Source organism: Pseudopipra pipra, chromosome 1, assembly GCF_036250125.1.
Source record: "Pseudopipra pipra isolate bDixPip1 chromosome 1, bDixPip1.hap1, whole genome shotgun sequence".
NCBI classification, from domain to species: Eukaryota; Metazoa; Chordata; class Aves; order Passeriformes; family Pipridae; genus Pseudopipra; species Pseudopipra pipra.
The window spans coordinates 116,682,008-116,702,475 of record NC_087549.1 but is presented as its reverse complement, the minus strand read 5'-3'; the positions used below and the strand labels follow the sequence as shown (position 1 = coordinate 116,702,475).

At 38.7% G+C, this 20,468-nt stretch overlaps 1 protein-coding gene across 11 annotated transcripts in view; it reads right to left on the bottom strand.

Moving 5' to 3' along the window:
• The window catches only part of THRB (thyroid hormone receptor beta), a 169,632-nt gene that overhangs the window by 68,469 nt on the left and 80,695 nt on the right, over positions 1 to 20,468 (bottom strand). For 2 of the 11 annotated variants that reach the window (XM_064672970.1, XM_064672961.1), the window contains exon 3: positions 19,300 to 19,370. The exons of the other annotated variants lie outside the window; for them this stretch is intronic. The gene's annotated coding sequence lies outside the window, so the exon portion shown is untranslated. The remainder of the gene's footprint in view (positions 1 to 19,299; positions 19,371 to 20,468) is intronic. 11 annotated transcript variants of the gene reach the window in all.

Genomic DNA, 20,468 nt, shown 5'->3' with positions numbered 1-20,468 from the left:
GGATGTGGAAAACATGGGATCAAGGACGAAAGAAGCAATTAAGGGAGGGTTGTTTATTAGGGAGGAGACTGCAGTGGAGAAAAGAGGTACATGGGCAGCAAAAAGGAGGGTCAAGAAGTGGTAGAAGTAGTAACAGTGAATGCAAATTATTTTAACCAGATCTGCTGGGGTAACTATCAGGTGGTCATGCCCTTGAGTACTGCAGCCTGTTGTCCTAAAGTGGAATGACCAACCAAGCCTGTTCTGAGCATGTCATGTGTGCTGACCTGCTGGCGTGGTCTGGAGGTTTGAGTGGGATGGGCACAGGGTAACATCCAAAGCGCATGGACAAAGCATTCCGTGTTGCTGTCGTGCTGCATGTACCAAGCCTGACAGCCTCAGCCTCTTCCTGACCTTCTCCTCACATGCACACCAGCAGAAGGAAACCCTCTCCCACCAACGCGGTGTCATCTCCCCAAAATGGCTTCAGCTAAACTGATAAAGGCAGTGGCATTTTTCCATTGGCATAGCTTCATATGTATTAGGGACTTTGCCAGGATAATTTCACTGGCTAGGAGGGGATGATTATTTTTGGATGCCTCTACACAACATATGTATGCTGGAAAAATCATCTGAAGTCATTTCACTGCTTGCCTAGTTCCAAAGAAGGAGTTAAAGCCTTCAAATTCAGTAAGTGGAAGAGCATGTAATGAAACTGAATTGCCCATATTTCTTCACAAAAATGCTACATGAAATTATTGCATTCTTACATTGAAAACATTATTTTTCTGACAATAGGGACTAGGTGAAAACTAGTCAAAAGTCTCTTCCTTTCAAATAGTTTTTTCCACTGCTACTGTTCTAAAATAACCCTTAGATCTTTTTTCAGTTCATTTCATAGAGACACAAATTTCCTATAAGTATTACTGCCTTTAGATACTGCACAAATTATCCTGTAGTGTATTATCCTCACAGATATCAAATCCAAACACCCCCATTCAGGGTGTAAACTACTGATGCTGATGGGTGAAATAACTAAGGCTTAGTCTTCCAGCAGACAGATGCGCTGCCTTCGGGTGCCAGCTATGCTTCTGAAGTTTCCTTCAAATTATGAAGTGAGATACCACAGAGCAAAAAGAAATCATCTACAGGAGTCAATATCCTCAAAAATAAAAGGGGAGTTCTACAGCTCTCAATGAGAGATAGACAAGAAGAAGAAGAAAAAGGGCTTGATCATTAAGGAGAAGACTTAATAAAATCTAGAGATCAGCTTGCAGAAAGAAATCTGACTGGTATCACACCAAGACAACTACAGCAGATACAAAGCCAGAAACCTCACTAAATATATTAACTCTTACTCATTCCAAGGTGTTTTTATTAAAACCTGTTCAATTTTTTCAGAGGTAGTGACTGAATGTCCACTGAATAGCACCTCCTGGATTCACAGCACATTTACAACTAAGCAAAGCAACGTTCAGTGCTACAAAATGCAAACAGTTGCACAAAGCAGGATAACACTGGAGAATCCAGACTCTCCTAGGAAGAAAGCTGGGATTTGGGATGGTAGTCATTGCCAGCATTTTTCCTGTTTGGTTTAGCTACTAGAATATTTAACAGTACCATACATTCTTTTTTAAATGTTCTCTCAGGAAGAGGGATATTTTAGACATAGTGTGTTCTTTAATAGGAATAAGATTTTAAGCTGCTAAATAAAAAGTTCTGTTTGTTGGGATTTGTGCATCACTGAAACAGCCCATAGTTTGGAAGCAGATCAACCTACATGCAGTGTCTAAAATCACATTTACAAGATAAATAATGAAATAAACTGTATGCTTTTTTGTCGTTACTGCTCTGTGGGGAAAGCTTCTAACATGCAGGCAAAATGTTTTTTTCCCTTAATTATAAACTACTGAAACTCCCAACAAATTTTAAAGTAATGAAATCAGATGGAAAGACTTGAATTAATTTCATTTTTTACAAAATCATGATGACTATATATGTGGCAAATGCCTTTCCATAATTCTTAGGCAGCATTAATCACAGTTCTCCAGGTCTTTGATATAAAACTCAGATTTTATTTGGGGCCCAGATATAGCATTTGGCAGCTGTACACAAGAATGATCACAAGTGAAGCTCCTCTTTACAATGATTGTCAGTTCCCTGTTTCAGGTGGGTTGAATAAAGATGACATTCACCTGAAATACTTCAATTTGGCAAAACCAAAAAACCAACAAGCAATCTGACCCTAAATCATAACCTGATCCTGCTCCCATTTAAATCAAGAGAATTTGTTCTACTCACTGCTGATGTTCTTTCACAGAAAAGCAGAGATAGCTCAAGGCAGCAGGCAAGGTAGGCAGCAGCCTAGAGCAGAAAGCTGCCTACACCACCCAGAAGAAGAGGAGCGCGATACTCATTTGCAATTTCACAGCCCTCACTAGTGCACTGTCTCACAACACAAATGCACTGACTGAGATCAAGGCCTTCAGATGAAATTTTACCAGGCTATGAGCACCTATTGTCTATAAGTCTCAGCTGCTCTGGAACTGGACATCTGATTTCTGAAACATTCTTCTGTCTTACAAAATTAGTATTACCATGTAAATCATCTCCGGAAGAAACCTATGTTTCTTCATACTCACCAAATGAACCCTCAGTTGATGCTGGGAAATGTTTGTTTCTCTCAGTACTTTTTCACAGCTGGTGGATATTTTGTTTTGTTTTGTTCTGTTTTTTAAATCCATGTAAAGCAACTCCAGGCTGATTTCCGTTCCACGCTGCACAGATTGCTCCCAGAAAAGACATTTTTCTTTCTGCGTTTTCAGAGAATATTTAAGTATTTTGTATAAAAAGAGGAACAGCTTCATCAGGGATGACAAGAGACCCCCACTGCGGCCAATGCTACCTGCCTAGCAAGGAAGATCACAGCCAGAGATCAAATCAGACAAGATGAAAGATTGGAACAGGAAAGCCTCAGTGCTGCAAACGTGATCTGTTGTGCATCAGGCATTTCCTCCTGTTTTCGGGAGACAGGGATGGATATGACTTGCCTGGCTCCAGAATTGAATGCTGTCAGCCCAAATTACCTCAGGGGTAAGACTTCACTTCCATTCCTCTCCAAATCATCTCTCATTACAGGCAGTGGAAGCAGGTTTGTGTATAAGCGCCATAAGGAACCCCAAGAATTAAGCCAGAAATTCAGACTCTTGAGAAATAGGTGTCACAAAGCAAAACCTTCATGCATTTACCCACAAAGGACTCCTGTACTGCACTAAGCTTTTTGATCTCGAATAAAGTCACTGATCCCTTTAGTGTACAGGTGCTCAGCTCCTTGAAGAAAGGTAGGATAAAACACATATTCAGTTTGTTAGTCTTTTTTCATCCCCCTTCATATAGACTCCTAACGTTCCATCTTTATGGTCTTCCTTAAGAGTCAAGAAATATAAGAAATCAGTGGGTGATTTTAAGCACTTTAGTTGCCAAAGTACGACTTGAATGGTTATAATATGTGATTCAACTCAAATGAGTCTCTCTACATCCTCACCATTTCAAGATTACCCAAAAGATTACACTTCCGTGGAGCTGTCTGTATCACCAAATCAGAAACTTCAGATGAAAAGCAGGTTTTTCAAATTCTTAGTCAGAAACTATTGCAAATGTCATTAGCTTTCCAAACTAAATCATTTAGAAAACAATTTCACCAATATAGAGGAAAACTTAGCAGGAATCCATTGATTAGAAAACACTGGAATTACTATTATTTCATTCAGGGTTTATGTGATAATAATTTCCTGTTAAAATGAAGAGAAGTTGTTAAAGATGTTGCAAAAGTACTGTCAGGGACTTCAACAAAGAAAAAATATCCTTTGATGTTGCCAAGAGAACTGGGAACAGTTTTTGGAGGGGAGTGTATTCTGATCTGTTTTCCCACATGGGAATACTTTCCCAAAATAAGGTCAGCAGCAGATTCCCCTTTAGGGCTTTGGTCTGTTAACAATGGTCAATCCCCAACCACTGGCATGCCTTCTGATTTGCGAATAGAAACCTGTAGTTTTTTCATATTCCCGTGGCTGGCAGCAAAGGATTTTCATATCAGTATAACGCTATATTACTGACTATGTGCAAATGCTCTCACTCCTTCTCTATACTGCTATTACAAGTCAGTGTGCTGGTAAGGAAATCTGGGTTTCTTAATCTTGCCAATACTCTGCACCATGTCATGCACTGCTCATTAGGAACCACGGGCAACCAGAGTGTCTCAGTCGATCAGTTATAAAAGTTACAGGAGCCTTTCTCATCTTGCTGGTAATAAAAGACATGAAGTCTCCAACTATCACAATTCTCCTCAGAAGAAGAAAAGCAGCAAGTGCTAATTAAAGAAGGTGCCCCAGTAGGCTGTGCATTAAATGTCTTTCAGAATGAACACTGGGGTGTGAAGGATGGAAAGTTTGCTTCCTTTTTCCACGACACATAGCTGAAAGTTAAACACCGAAAAACTTCTCTGAAATAGTACAATCTCCAGCTATTTTTCCAATTTCTGTATGGTAATGAAACATCCTTAAGCCTTGTGTTAAGAACTTAACTGCAGCATGCAGTGGGCTTTTAGCATTTCAACAAGTCTAAAGTTTATTCTTCCAATGCAGGAGTTGGCTCCAGTCCAGCAGTGGATTTACTTCATCTGTCCATACAGACATGCTAGCAGGGTGGGTACTGCTGTAATTTGTGACTGGATTTGGAGAAGTGCAGGGTGAAGTAGTAAAGGACAGCAATGATTGAAAGGAGTTTCAACTTATAGGGTTTTATATAAATTCTGATATACTAGAGGCTACCTATTGGGACTATTACAGCATGTCTCACACGAGACAAAGTGAACACCTCACCAGTTGTGTGACTGAGGGAAATTTTTCAGTTGATGTATCTCTCTTGTAACCCACTCCCATTTGTGCTATCTTCAAATGCCACACCAACCCTAGGAAATCTCTTAAATTTCTCATCTCCTCCTTTCATTACAGTGTTTTTCCCAATACAGAGTTCTCTTACTGTAGATTCAACTGTCAGTGTGCTGCTACATCCACAAACAATGCTGGCGCTTCTTTGCAGCTAACCTTTATGCATTTCATGAGAACTATTATCATGGTATTCCCACTCACTTTATTGCAAAACTAAGCAGCTGTGCTTTGCTAAACCTTTACTTAGAACTCAAGCTTCCCACACCTTCGGTATTTCTTGATACTCCTGCTAGACTGTCTCTTATTGCTAACTCTCTCTCCTACAATACTAAACTGGAGTGTGTACTCCACCTGGGACCTCAGAAGGTCAACATATTTCTGTACATATTTTTCAGTCGTTACTTAGGGCAATCTACACATTAACTATTTGAGATTATTTTCTCTGAACGAAGTCTGCTTTCAGTAGCTCACCTGGAGTAGTTGCCCTGTCTCAAGTTTTTAGCTGACGTTTTTCCAAATTAATATCTTCAGCATATGTGCACACGCAAATTTATTGCCCCATTTCAGATCTGATGTCTACATCCATCCTGCATAAGATTGTTAAACTTTCAACAGTTCTGCACTTTAGTGACAGCTACCAAAGACAGACAGAGAATGTCAGTGAGCATTTCTGAAAACAAGACTTAGCTTCGTAAGACCATCTTTTTTAGCTATCTGGAAGCAATTTAGATTTATTTTTATTGTTGTAATGCACTTTTTTATTATTGTAAGGGATTAGATGTCATTACTCTTCACAAAACAATATATTTAAATGAAGTCTTAAATGTTATTTTACAGGATTAATCAACACATCACAGCACCAATTTTCATTCACGGTGCAGAAAAGGTCAGTATGCAAATTACAATATGTTAAAAATGGATACGTTCTGAGTAATGCCCAATCAAGTTAGTGAAACTACATCCTGAAGATGAAGTTCAGCTTTTTGTTTTACCTCTGATATTTTGAATCTGTTCTACACACTAATGCGGGATTCAAAATGTCAGAGAGAAAAATGAGAAACTAAGTAACGTAGAAATAACATTTTCTGTCATTATGGACGATCTATTTATACAGTAGAAATCTTTGCATTACTGTTTCCATGAAAAAACACATTTGACTATCAATCACAGTTTATTCTGCTTTTCATCAACTTCAATATTTTTCTATTTAAATTTGAATAAATTTTAAAATTATTTACTACTTCTTTATATGTATTAGATGAACATTAGAACAACATAAGCATAACCTATCTTTTTTTTTTTTTAATCAGGGAAGCAATGATAATAATCTTTTAAGCTATTTGAATGCAACTATATAATGCTGTAATGTCCAGTATGATCTCTATCCTTTTGTAGGTGACAAAGAATTTCGCAATTTTTTTTTGTTAGAAATTGGGAACTTTTAACATCATATAAAGCCATACGCGAAATGATCCAAAGACCAATGACTTTGATGAATGCATGATTAGAATATTTTTCTTCTATAAATATCTGAGATCTTCAGATGGATGGGGAGGGAAAAGCAGAAATCATTATGTGTAGTGTGGGTCCCACACTTCACATGCAAGTTTGTAATGAAGAGAACAACTAAAATATATATAAAATTTGTAACAGTTATTGTACCTACAAAGTACCTACAGCAAACTTGTTCATTTTGCATATTTATGGACATGATACTGGTGCTTAACACCTAACAGGCATAAGTTTTGCTGGGCAAGATTTCTCCAGAATAAATACAGGATTTGATAGGAATAGCAGTTGTATGCACATACATCTGAATACACACATTCAGAAAGTCCTTTGAGACTAACACATTCTGGAATAGAACATAATGGAAGACAGGCATGATATAGCAAAGTACATATAACTTTCCCCAGCTGAACTATCTTTATTTATTAAGGAGGGCTTCTGTTCAGCATAAAGCTGCTTATATTTGTAATTTTTTCCAGCCTCAGATTTCATGTAGATAGGCCTTTACACCTTTTATTTTTCAGATATGCTCTTCATGTTTTTCTTTCTTAATCACCACTAAGAAACTGCTGGATGCAATGTTGTAAAACTTCGAAGTTTTACAACACTGGTAATTAATATTGGAAAAATAGAAAGGAATAATATTCAGAGCCTATCTTCATTTGTTCTTCATTATTACAGGGTTTCTAGATCATGTCAGAAAAAGAAGGATATAAGAATGGAAAACACTGTGCTGTTACATATGTTTTAAGAATACAGACATGAAAATCTGACAGGTCAGAATAAGGATTGCATTACTTGGATGCAGTCCTATGTAGAGTGAAACACAGAGAATACAGCAATTTTCCCTGTTCCCTTCCTAAAAATTCTCAAAGTTTGTTTTTGACATATGATGGACATTCAGTTGTTATCTTTATAAAAGCATCTATTAAACACTAGCACTTTTGTCCTAAGTGGCCATAAGTCCACTATGACAGCAATTCTTCTTTAAGAAATATTAACGTTTACTGTTACCAAATTCCCTCTGCCATCTTATTACTTGGTCACACTTAGTACTGTCAGATCCTTCTACAACTCTTCTCAGTTGACTCAAGCACATCCAGCAGACTTTATTATTTCTCATTTAACCCTTTATTCCATATGTTGAACCACCCAGATGCTTGGACTGATGTCTTGCAGGACTCTCTTGGTGATTTCCCTCCGTTGCAAAACTTCATCATTTACTTCTTGTTGCTTCCTAACTTTTAACCTGCTATTAATTCATGACAGGAGTTTCCCTTTCATTGCACAGCAGCTTTAATTCTTTATAAGCCTTTGGGAAAGAATCTTATAAAAAAAAATATTAGAAATCCAAGTAGATTATAGCTGGATCACATTTTTTTCCCAAATCATGGCCTGCCCTGGAGAACTGGGTAGACTTGCAAATTTTGACCTCTCCTTGTTAAGCCAAGCTGTTTAGCCTGCATGATGAACAACACAACACTAAATTATAATTGACTCCCTGTTCCCATTCATTTCATGCTGCAGCACTACACTGTAGCTGTGGTTTGAGAGCACACATCCTTATCAGCTCCCTACGCACATGTCAGAGTTTGGCTGTCAGAAAATGAAAAGTTATGAATTATGGAATTTTTTTTACACGATTGTTATTACCCATATCTACTTTTTTATTTCCTTTTTTCTCCAATGCAATAAAAATGAATGGAGGTGTGGGAGAGAGGAGAAAGCATTCCTAGAGTTCACTGCAAAGGAAGCTAACAAGCCTAATAACAACAGAGTAGCCCAAATTGAGGGCTTCAAAGCTCAGAGGTGATTTCAAAGCTTTGGGGACAGAGGAGAAAGACATCTCCAATGCAATTCCCTAAGAAAATAAGGTTATTGGAGTGGCTGTTCACCACTCCACCATCACCTTCCCCCCTCTGTCCTGTTCTACCTGTTGGATGGTTTTCACTCAGCTCAACAGGGTCAGAAAACATGCAAGTTCTGGCAAGCGCCACGGCAAGGTGGGAGCCAGATGTCGGGGAAGAGAAGCCAGCAGTGCCTCCCTCAAACAGGGAGCTGGAAGGACTAGAAAACTCCTTGGCTGCAACCAGACACCCAGAGGAGGAGCAGGAGGACACTGTGGCGGCACCCAGCCTGGAGAGACACACAGCACAGCAAGGAGGGAACTGCATGCTGTTTGGTGGTTTTGTGCACAGTTTCTCTCCACATCTGTCAAAAATCTTTCCTGCTGATGTTAAATTTGTTGCTGATGTCTCATTAGCCAAAGTTTAAAGAAAACCCAGGTTGGGGAACAGGGGTCATGCACACCCTGGACCTGCAGCCTCTCAGAGAAGGTGAAACACAGGTGCAGAGAGGGACCCTGGGATATCCAGGCACAGCTGAGGGGTGTGGAGCCACCAGCTCCCAGTAGTCAGTGAGCATGTCCTACCCACTGGCTTGGGCAACATCAGGCACCTTACTATGGAACAGTCTGCCAGGATGAAAACAAGGTCATCAGGGAACTGTCTCTTGGGTCTAGCCCAGGCTTACCTAACCCAAGAGGTTTTGAATTGAACTTTTCATTCAGAAAGTTGAAATTTTCCGGTTAAAACTGTGACACTGTAAACAGAGCTGTAATATATTTTCACATGGTGCTCCTGCACAGCTATAAAGCAATATTGTCACTGTGTATCTGACACTGGAGCAGTAGGTATGGGCTGATGATTTAATATCGAGCTTCATGTCTAAAGAATTTTGGCTGTCTGGTAAAATGGATAGCAGACATAAGCCAAAGTACAGTTATTCACACCCTGGTTTATGGTTTGTTTTTTCTCATGTTATGACATGAGACACAAAGAACACAGCAGAAAGGTTTCTATCTGCTTGAACTGAGAAATGCAGGATACCTAACATAAGAAGAAAAATTCATGGTGATATTCCCATAAGTATTACAGTGCTTATCTTTTGAAATAACTATTCGAATATATTCACAGATACAGGTATATGTATAGACACACAATCAGAAAAAGCTTATGTCTTACTCGATAACAACTGCAACACACTGAAAATGGTTCACTTGCAACATACAATATCCTGTTAAGTGACTATATTGCTACAGATTCATATTCATCCAAATAAATTATAAACAAATATGTTAGTACTACTAGAAGGGGTGTTTTCCCTAGTTTTATAGTACAATTTATTTACAGTACAATTCTTAGGGATCAATTTTGGTAAAAACACTTTAAAGCAGGAATATAAGAGCCACAGCCACCTTTCCTAAAGACGTTTTTCAAGCAAAATCCAGGTTCCCATTCCCTGGGTTCTAATGCTGGCAGCCAGTTACTTTTCCTGTAACATGCTGAACAAGATCTCGAATATGAAAACATACCAAGCTCTAAGAATATTCAGGTCTAGAAATGCATGTTCCATGAAAACTTTTACTCTAAACTAAACTTCTGCAATTGTACATACATTTTTAAAAAAAGTAAAGGAAAGGTCTGAGTGAATCAAAGTACAGAATTGGAAGTGGAGGGGGAAGGGAAAAGCTTCCACAAATTGAACTATTAGGCACTACAGAATTTTGCACAGACCCCGCAAAATAGGCAGGTTAGAAAACAAAAGAACATGAAAGAGTTAGAAAGAGAAACAATATAGGTTTAAAGAGCCAAGATTAATCATCTCTCCTTCCTTTGAAAAAGAACATTCCAAAAAAGCATCACCAAAATGCAAGTAAGACACCACAATAAAAAGATGTATTATGTACCAACAAATACTTAGTGTTTGAAGAGACATCACAAAAACTGCATCACAGCCTTGAAATAGATACTGAATTCCACAGACAATCCTTAGTTTAACTGGGTACAAAGACAAGTGGTTTACAAGTCATTTTCTCTGTTTGGCTCACAAAAACAGGCATTTCCCTAAAATATTTTTTTTCTTTTTTTGCTGCTGGTAAGAAATTCAGAAGAAATAGGATTATGCTCTTTTTGTACATTAATGCATACCTTTGCTACATTAACCTGAAAGAATTTTTTATTCTGTATCTTTGAGCTACATACACAAATATCAGAGAGGCAAATATCACAGATAAAAATGAACCTGGTTTAGAAACAGACTTTCTGCCATGAAGGACCACAAAGAGAGGTAACTTTTTACTCTGCAAATAAAAAAAAAATTAAATACTGAAACACTCTTTGAAATGTTAATATTTAATTCTTTAATAGCATCCTCAGAGACTTCACAACTCTCACCTAATTTGAGGGTAATGGATTACAGCAATTTTTATTGCTGCACTGGACATAATTCTTTTTTGTATGTGCTTTTATGTTATGCCAAAATTGCCTAAGTGCATATGAGTAAGTTTAGGCGAGGGGGGGGGAGAGGTTGAAGTGTGTGTTGGTTTGTTGGTTTTTCGGGGTTTTTTTAAGAATGTGTATACATTTAAAGGAATTCTTTTGCTTTCTGCTTCAGTTTTTAACAAGCAGAATTTCTGATCATGCACCGTTTCACTATTGTTCCTGTCTGTACCCGCTGCATCTGCTCCACAGAACTTTCCAATTTTATTTTTTTTTTCTGTAAAACACATTGTATTCTGTATGTAAACCTTACACAGAACTGAAAACAACTTAATGAAATGTGCTTCACAGCCCATCACAGAGCCCTGCTCTGCATATGAGAAGGTGGCAGTGATCTGACCCCGGCTAGGCTCTGTGTTTGCCTCTCCCTGCCTTGTTCTGGCAGAGGAGAGCCCACCAGAAAACTGCTGGCTTCTCTCTTTTGAAAAGCTCTCTAAGTGCCACATCTTGAAAAGCGTAAGGAGGAAACATACATTTAGAAACACATCCACTGGCTGAAGCAAAGCCTGCAAAGCAGCAATGGAGAAAAAAGAAAAGAGAGAACTCACCAAAATACATCCTGATGTAGGGGAACAGTTTTGGTAGCAATTCTCTGCTTCTCTCTTCTTTTCCTTTCTCAGTCCCCCCCACTCCTAATTTCCCCATTTAAGGGAGAAAATAACAAGGCAGAAGACGCCAAGAGACTTTCATGACATAAACAATAAGGCCTTCCTGTGCCAATATTTCCTTTAAAAACACTTGCCAATAAAGCTCCTGGAGGCCAGCAAGAGAAAGAAATGCCGAAACAGCCATGACATGAACTTGGCATATTTTCTGACTCACTCACTTCCCTTGAGACAATCTCTCCAAGAGAATGCTGAAGGATAATGGGAAAAGAAAATTTCTTCCAGCGAAAAGGACTTCAGCTGCCCATGCTATACAAGAAAACTGCCAATTAACTTTATTTCTGTTTACCTACAGCCTTGCTCACACAGCCACCTCTGCTGACATGTTTCCTGACTCACACACTCATGTTTGTATATTCATCTTGCAATCCTGGTGTCTGAGAAAGACAAGGAGATTTGTCTCCTCTGAGAATCCTCAACTCCAAATAATTTCTGAACAACAGAGAAAATGATCAATAAACAATAAAGGGCAGCCAAACATTTGGCTACTTCACATATTAAATCCAAATTTCCCTTTTGCTTATCCCTCCTATTTATACTTCATAACTTTTTAGCACCAGACACACTAGTCTATAAGACACTAAAAATGCTCATATACCTGGAGATATCCGTAATGAAAGATTGTCAAGCTTATTGTGTCTCATCAATCTATCTCATTTTGAGTAATACCATGTTTTCAAAACTAAACGGCATGTTAAGAACCAGAAATTAAAATCTCTTTGGAAATCAGAATCTTATATGCACAAACATGCATTTACTCACTCACTCACTCATTCCTGGGGTATGGCTGTCCCCCACCTGAAGTCCCTCGTGGGCAGGCACACAGGGGTTCAGCTCTCTTCTCTCATCTGTGCCTTCATCTTCACGTCCAGGGCAGGGGACCCTCCCCAGCAGGCTGGAGCCCAGCTCCTCTGGGAGAGGACAGGCCACTGCTGTACTGATGGCAGGGGGCAACGTGGCTGCTCCTCCACGATGGGGTTGCAGTGGCTCCTGCTTTTCCAAGGGCAGGGGCGGGCAGGCTAAACGTGTCTCCAGCCAGGCTCTGCTCCAGGGCAGCCACCCTGCTGCAGTCCTCTCTAAAAGCAGACTGGGCAGCAAGCCCCCACCCTATTTCAAGACAGACAAAGCAGAAATTGCTGCTTTGGGGGAACTGTTTGGTTACCAGTCTCAGTCTTGCAATGCGGAGACACCACCTCTTCCTTCCACATGTGCCTGATTCAGTGGACCATGCACGGATCCATCCATCCCTCTATGTGAACCCTGCACCCTGTCGCTTGTGCTCACTCTCTTTTTCTAAGAAGGCAGCAAGCACTGCCAAGTGCTCCTCACTCAGCTCAGGGCTCTTACTATTGCTGGGGTTTCTTTGGTTTTCCATTCAACTCCTTAGATTAGCATCAGAGTATCACATATCAAAATAACCACTAGTGAGGATTTGCTGGCCTGCTCAGAAGAGAGGGCTCACCATACCTAAAGTTGCATAATTTTACTGTAATGTAGTTTGATATCATACATCACTGCCTTCTACTTTCTAATAACTTGCTCGCTGCTTTAGCATTTGGGCTTATATCACACTCACCAAGCCCCCAGACTCTCCTCTAAGAGCTTGCCTATCCCTGAAGACCCTCAGCAATCATACCTAAACCAGTGCCACCAAACTGGACAAATATGGAGGTTTTTAAAATTCTATTAATTTTTTTGGCAATCCCAGCTAGTATGGCTCTTCTGGTAAAATGTATAAATGGTATAGTATGCTATAATGATTACAATCTGCATTAAGAGTTATCTACTAGCTCACTATCATGACTGCTGGGCACCTTGTCAAGACACACACACACACACACACACTGTATGATTCTTTTTTCTTAACCATCTTTTTCTGCCCACTTGCAAAGCCAACACTGGTTTGTTTTTAGGTTTGTTTTCATCAAAACCTGAGAAAATATGTGTTTTTTTGTAACACCACCGAGGCAAGCCATCTGTGGTTGGCTGGCAAACTCTGAAATTCAGGGCTGGGGCAGAAATATTTAGGAGTCAAAAAAAGCTGACTTGCTCAAGAAATTAAAGCCCTTCTGACAATCTTCCAGAGAGCCCCTGAGGAAAAGGGAGGGAACCAGAGAGACTCAAGGAAAATGGATGGGAGCCCAGCGTTGAGATTCACGCCAGAACGGTTCCTGGCCAAGAAGGAAGGTTGGCAAGTAGACAAATACAGGCTTTCATAGGCAGCATTGTAAACAAGACATTAAAAATATTAATCCATTTAGATTTCAAGCACTGAGATGAGATTTACTTAAGAAGCAGAATTATGCTGGTAATGGCTCCTCAAACATTTCAGCCGAATGTCAAAACTTTTGCTCAACCGTATCAAGTGAAAATACAAGGAGCTGTTGACACTACAATATTCAAACATTCAATCGTATGGCAGGGCTGGAAAAACACAGGGGAAGGCAAAGGAATGCAAAAACTCAAGCCCTCTCAAGGAAACGGCATTCACAAATTATTTTTACCTTTAATTCTACACCAAATTAATAAATTGAAGGGATGAAATAGTTTCTTAAAACCAAACTTCCTTTCAGAAATAATTTCAAATAAAATGTAAGTTACTTCCACCAAAATACTTTCTTTTCAAGTCATTTTCAGTCATTTAGAACAGAATGGCATTCATGTGAAAGAAAGTTTAAGTAAATCTTGAACACCTAGGACTTTTAAAAAAGTTTCTTCTCTTGTGCAGGAATCAGCATGTCGCCCCTTTTTGGTTTAGAAAACATACACTTATTCTAAACGGTTGAATATTTTAATTTTCTTTTTAAATGTATTGGAAAAGTCATGTCTCAGCAAAGCAAACAGGTGTTCAGGAAAACTGAAGTACAGAAATACATGCTTTTTTGGTGCACGTGGGAAGTGTCATGTGACTTTAAGCCTGATGCCACCAGAAGACTCAGAGATTTTCTTCTACATATTGGTGAACAGAGTTCACAAGCTCCTCTACAAAGGGGCGTGTCAGGGGAGGCCCACAGGGAAGATCAAGTGCCTTAAACAACAAGAAAAACATGATCTGCAGTAACTATATGGGATTCAGTAACTCAGTCAGGAATTGGAAGATTCCTGTATTGGGTTAAAGGAAAGACTAATATTTGTTGAATTAATGAGGCTGATCCCGCACAGAAGTCCATGTGCACAGCCTGTGCTCAAGAGAGGTCTTTTTTCCACTCTCAGTAGCACTGACAATCATTGTAAAATGCCACAGATGGAAGAACTGAGGTATCTCCATTCAAAGCACTAAAAGCATTCTAAAGAAAAGGTTCATATTGTCCATTATCTTCAGACACTTAAAAAACCCCATTAACTTAGTAAAAAGGACAGGATAGAAAGCATCCTATCTTTTGCAACCTAGGATGTACAATACACCCCTCAGAATTATATTTCTGATCAGGTTCCTTAAAAAAAGAACAAAATTTAAAAGATTAAAAAAACCAAACCACTAAGCTCTTCCTTGCTTGTATCTGTAGCCATTCATAAAATTATCTTAAGATTTCTACAGTATACGAAATGGAAGATCTGATCAAAGGAATACCTCAAACCAAAGCTAAAGAAGGAACAACTTTGTTCTGCTTAGGAGTGAAAAAAATAAATTAAAGTTTAAAGAATCCAAAATTTTATAACAGTTCAAACATTTAAATGCAAATTAAAGCAGCAACATATGAATTATAGAAATTCTGTAGCACTCCTGATCTTATGAATCATACCATGAAATTTGCTTTCTGCTCTCTCAATGGAACCAAAATGAAATACTGGCATCTCAGGTATTTTGAAATGATACACAAGCGGCACATTTAATAGCATTAATTTTAATAAGTTAGCATTCTATCTCAGATGCATGTTTCAAAATGTTCTAGCTGAAGGTATTTTTATGAAAGTTATTTGCCTATTACATACCACAACTGGTGCAATTTCACCGTCCAGGGTGGCATTTTCATCCCACGAAAGGAGAAGCCATTAGCAAAACGCTGCTTGGCAAACAGCAGCTCACACACTGAAGCTGCAACATTATCCTGGCTTTCCTACATATTAAGCATAGGACTATGTTCAAAGTAAACATGTGGTCATAATTAAATAATAATTATGACTAACATTTGTGTAACACCATTCATCAAAATAGTTTAAAGCATTAGGTAAATCTGTAAACAAAAGGTCTAATCCTGCACCCTTTACTCACATAATACCATGCAGTTCAAACGGGCTATGTAGATCTTGTCTACACACAGACCTAATTGTTCTCAATTAACTCCATGTGTTAACACTTATTCCAGTGCGTCTTGTTCCTGTTTAGCTTAATTCTCTCACTGCTTACTACAGGTGAATGTACTGTTTCTACACTCTCACTGATTTAATATCACTTCTACAGACACTTTTGGACACTTTCCTACATGGATCCCACAGGGATTTTAAAATCTTAATGCAGCCTCACCTCTCCCACATACTTCTAATAATACAAATATTCTTTTATAGATGAAGAAGTTCATTTGTTGCTACTATGTTTAAGGGACTGACCATCACATCTGACTTGCAACTGTAAACCCAGGACCTACAGTTTCTATTCTCATACCTTAATCACACAAATAGCCTTCTTCATCCATCATGCTCCAGAGTAAAACCACAGGAAATGGTAAGAACGGGAAAATTCTGCAGTTTCTAAAAATAAAATATATTCAGAAGCAGACATGCCCAAACCACTTTTATGCATCTGCAGTACAAACGTTGTCTGTTACAACCAAATCAGTTAGAACCAAAGTATCTAACTGCTAAAAAAACCCCAAAAAATCAAGAACAATTTGTAGACCTTCCTGACAATTTTGCGTCAGTCTGCCTGTCAAGCAGACAGTCAAGCAACTGGACAACATGGGGAAAAATCAGGAATTCTTGAGTCAGATTTCATTTTGGCTATGCTACAGACAGCTACTTAACTTCTTAACTTTGACTGCAGTATCTGCGAGTCAAGTCAAATCATCTCTTCCACTTACGGATCTTTTGAAATTCATGAAAATCCCTATGGTTCTTTGAAGACAAATACTGTTTACCAGTGCTAGCTGCTATTAGCTTTTAGCATTTTTTATCTTTTATCTTAAATTTTGCATAGAAGAAAGTCACTCCCACAACCCACTTGCACCACAATTTAGTGTATTTTCCTTCCAATTTTAATTCTGCTTTGCAAGAGGTATACTCAATTTTAGTTCTTATATGTATTCCATGTAACTTTGGTATACATCAGAAAACATTTTTTTTTTTAGCACCAGACAAAAGCAAAAACTGTCATCTCCTACCAAATTGTCAGCAAAGCTCACACTAGCATGGCAGTGAAATAGGGTGGAGTTTTCCCCTTAAAATCTTCAGATGGGTTCAGGCATTTCTCTGATGTGTTCATTCAAAAGAAAAATCCAACAAAACAATAACTGTCTCACCTAAGCACAATGTGGTCGAACCTGAAAAGAATCTGGTGTGACAACAGCAATCCCTACTACAGAAAAAATCCTGCAACTGTTTACATACTCTCAAGGATTTCTCATGAATTTGGAAGAAGCTGCATGGCTGTTAGCTCCTTGTTCACTGATAACACCTACAGCTCTGTACTCTTAATCCCATATATAGATAGGGTTTGTGGACCCTCTACGAGTGAATATGTGAATATTAATAGTTTAATCCACTATATGTTAATGGCTTTGTTTTAATAAGCAATGAAAAGGACATGTTATATTGAAGTGCATTGTCTTTACATGTGAGGATGGGGTTGGAAAGGTTTGCTTCTCTTGTCAGTTGTACAAGCAGCATTTGTTGGCAGCACACACAGGAAGCAGGCAGGGGAGTTCTTTCGCCCTGTCCAGTTGAAAAACCAGTAGAGGTGCTATGCTGTGTCCTTCCAGGACACCCAGAGCAGTGCTCCTGCTCAACAGCACCTCCACGTTTGTTTTTGCAGTGCCTAGGACAGGACTGCAGCAGTATGAGCCAAGCAGTCTCTCTCCCTTCCCATGGACCAGATCTTGACAGCTGTGCAGAGACCACAGCTAAACACTGAGCCGAGACAGAAACCAACAGCAACTCCATTCAGAACTAGGCTGTAGTCTCCTCTGTTCCTTATCTGTTGCTCTTGTTCTCGGGTTAGGCCAAAATGAGCCCATAACCCTGCTGGCAAGAGCACCTCTGGCACTGCTCCACATCTCCATTTATAACAGGGGCAGGCATTACAGGGAAAAGATCCTGTGGGAAAATGAGTGTCACGCTGATGGGCACCACAGAGCTGCCTATAAATACAGAGACTCTCGACATTATCTCTTAGCAAATCTATAATCCTGGAGAATTTGTTCACAGTAAGCTGCAAATCATACCACGCAGGATACAATTCACTGATGCACCACTAAGCACAGCACAGGAACAATTCATGCAAGGCTTTGACAAGGGTTTCTCGTGGCACTGAATTTTGGCCACAAGGGCTAAGAAACTATATGAAGTGAAAAGGAGCAGTGTGTTAAAGGAAAGCACACAGGACAAACAGGCTTGGTAGTTTGGACTTCCAGAGCTGCTTATGTGTGAAAAGCAATTATCAGATTTGACACAATGGCAGGCTAGTCCATGCTTTCAATTCCCTTGCAGTGGTAACTGGCATTTGCTTGGAAAGATTTTATGTTTAATGCTAGAAATCCAGAATTAACTCTGCCTGAGATACAAGGTATGATAGTCTAAATAGCCAAAAAATTTAGTTAACATTATCATAGGTTATAAACTGCAATATCTCAGGAGTGTTCCTGTTAGGAAAAACAGCAACTCCAGAGAATAATAACCATTTTGGGCATCTAAGCTGAATACCCATGAGTCACTGTTGGCTGTAAGTGCATCTAGAAAAGATAAAAAACGTTCAGGGGCAGAAAGCAAAGTCAAAACCTTTTCTGAATCTAATCAGGACAATCGAAAGTACAAACTTCAATTTTTCTTTCATTTTAAACCAGTCCCTTCTTACTGCTATAACTGCCTCTCACTATCACTTCCATCATTTATTTATCACATGACTCACTTATAAACACACTCTGGTACTATCCGAGTTTATCATACCACTGATTTTAAAATTTCACACACTGCTATTTTGGGGCTCTTGTATCCCTGAAGATGTATATTCCAAATCTCTGCACGTACAGCATTAACATCCCAATAGTAGATTTCTAACACGGAAGTAAATAAAAGACACAGTAAATATGCAACTAATATCAAAGCAGTTCTTCAGACCTGACCAAAGTGTTAGTCCCATTTAACACTGAACAATGAACAGGCAGAAGCCACTCTTTTAAGAGAGATGACCTTCCTGAGTGTAAAACACAGAAGAGATACTGATGAGATCCTTTTGTTAGTCTAATTTCACTGGCTCTGATAGATTTTCTCTAGGCTGAATAGAAAATGACTACAGAGATTTCTACAGATCTCATATCTGAGCAGAGCAGATTACATACTCTTCTCAATATAAACTTTGAAGCCTTCCTTGTTCTGGGGTGCAGCAATCAAGAAAAAAAATCCACCAGTGTCCTCAGGCAATTTCTACCTCATTAGGGTGCAGCAGAGGCCATTGTCCATATAGAAATGGCAATTCTTGGCTATTTGTCTTTGAAATGCTGTATATCATGACACCTCAAACTTTCACACTGTGACACATCTGATCAGCCTCTTTTTCACTGTATGAGTATACTTCAACTTGAAGCTAATAATAAACTTACCTCCCATTGAGATCTCTCTTTTTTTTTTTTAGAAGTACATAATCTAAAAAGGAAACCTGAAAATAAGCCTAAATTTTAAAATAAAATATAAAATGTGACTTCCTACCTTATACCTGCATCACCTTCTAATAAATGCCATGCAGCTGTGGGGGGGCATTTTCAGAAGGGAGGAAAGTCCTAGGAAACAAAATGCTTTTAGTAGAATTCTGAATGGTTTCATTGAGTATTTTTAGCCTGGCCTCTTGAGAAGCTCTGCAAACATTTGCAAAACTCTAAAACAGAGCCAGGGTTATGTCACTATCTTTGGTACAAATAATTTGCTAGGAACTATTTTATTCTGGCACAGGGATATATCAAGAGAGAATGCGTGAACTGGATTGTTTTCTTTTGGATTAATGTTGTTTGTCAACTGAAGGCTGTCTTTATGTGGAAAGAGCAAGGAGCCAAGAAGTACATTTCACCATGCCAAAATTAAAGGGAGGAGCTCAGAAATAGTCTTTTATTACCTAATTAGTTTTATCAAATGACACAGATCAACTAACAGGAGATAACTAATAGGAAAAAGGGCTCTAATGAAAAAGTAAGTTATCAGCTGGATGCTCTCCAGAAAACAATTATCTCTCTAGGTAAACAAGTACTACTATTGGGAGGTCAGACACAAAACACAATGAATGGAGGTCTTCTCAGGATACCAGCCCTCAGTGGAGTTGAAATGGATGAAAAAAGTAGTGGGATAAACTACACTGAGAAGAAGGGATGACTTGTTATTGAAGAAGCTAGTAACTTTAGATAAAATTATTCCTGGCCTATAGATATTACACCAAATGGTTGTTTTTTGGGGGTTTTGGGGGTTTTTTGGGTTTTTTTTTTTTGAAACACAAATCAAGTACAGCTTTCCAGATTGATATCTCTATTCAAAATGAAAAATAGGACTACAATAAGAACAGCCACATTCACCTACTCAAGAATAAATTACCAGAGTAAGTTTTTTACAGCTCATGAGAAAAATGGCAGTTCACAGATCTTATTTTATCTTGATTGCCCTCCTAAGACTGGAAAGGATTATCACAAAAAGAAATACATAATTTTAGATGATATTCTGCTTTATCCAGAATAACAAAATGTTGTATCTGGAAAGTCACATGTACTTACGTTTCCTTTCAACTACTTTCACAGTTGCATGAACTAAACTAGTCAAACAATTCAAACTCATGTGGCTCACTTTCAGATTACATCAACTTTTAATTCCTAATATGAACCATATTTTCATGTTTC